The 729-nt window shown below is 29.8% G+C and overlaps 1 protein-coding gene across 1 annotated transcript in view; it reads left to right on the forward strand.

The window, feature by feature from the left end:
- LOC111657554 (GTPase IMAP family member 8-like) overlaps positions 1-729 on the forward strand; it is a 5543-nt gene that overhangs the window by 1068 nt on the left and 3746 nt on the right. The window lies entirely within an intron of this gene.

Genomic DNA, 729 nt, shown 5'->3' on the forward strand with positions numbered 1-729 from the left:
TTCTGATTACAGAACATAAGAACTACAAACCACATGAACATAAATTCCACAAAGTGATGACAGGCCTGTTAAAGAAGAAACCACAAAGAACCATTAAAACAATACTATAAAACTAAAATAAAGTTCATGTCATGTGACAAACTTCCTCAAACTTCAGTCAGAAAAAATTGAATTTTAAAAGGGGAAAGTAAAGAGTTAAGGGAATTAATACAAAGCTAAATAAAAACAAATATTAATTTATTACCTAATTAATGTATTTTTTATGGATTTAATGGTATTTTAATTTGTTTATCTAATCATTTATTTATTTGCCATCTACACCGCGAGAGACACATCTTCAGTGATGTGTTTTAACTTCCGCTATATAACGGTTTTTATTTTCACTTTGTCACGTTGTGTCGCAGCAAGAATTTCAGCAGGTGAGTGAAAACCACTAAAGAAAAATAACTCATTAAACTAAAAGTAAAGTAAATATATATCTATATATCGATGTTGTAAGTTGATAAATAGAACTTATTAAATGAAAACGCACGGATCATCTTGTATTTTCTGATCAGGTTCAGTTTATTATCTGAATTATATATTATATATGAGTAAATTCATGAACCGACCGTCAGTTAGAGTCAGACGTTTATTCTGCTCAGTCATGTTCAGGTTCAAGAGTAAAGTCATTAGCTGATCTGAAAACAGTGATCGATGTAGAAACTATATCGTGTATGTTCAGTGTTT

The sequence above is a fragment of the Seriola lalandi genome, unplaced genomic scaffold, assembly GCF_002814215.2.
Source record: "Seriola lalandi dorsalis isolate HSWRI2012SDOR001 ecotype SW California unplaced genomic scaffold, Sedor1 jcf7180002054407, whole genome shotgun sequence".
In the NCBI taxonomy this organism is placed as follows: Eukaryota; Metazoa; Chordata; class Actinopteri; order Carangiformes; family Carangidae; genus Seriola; species Seriola lalandi.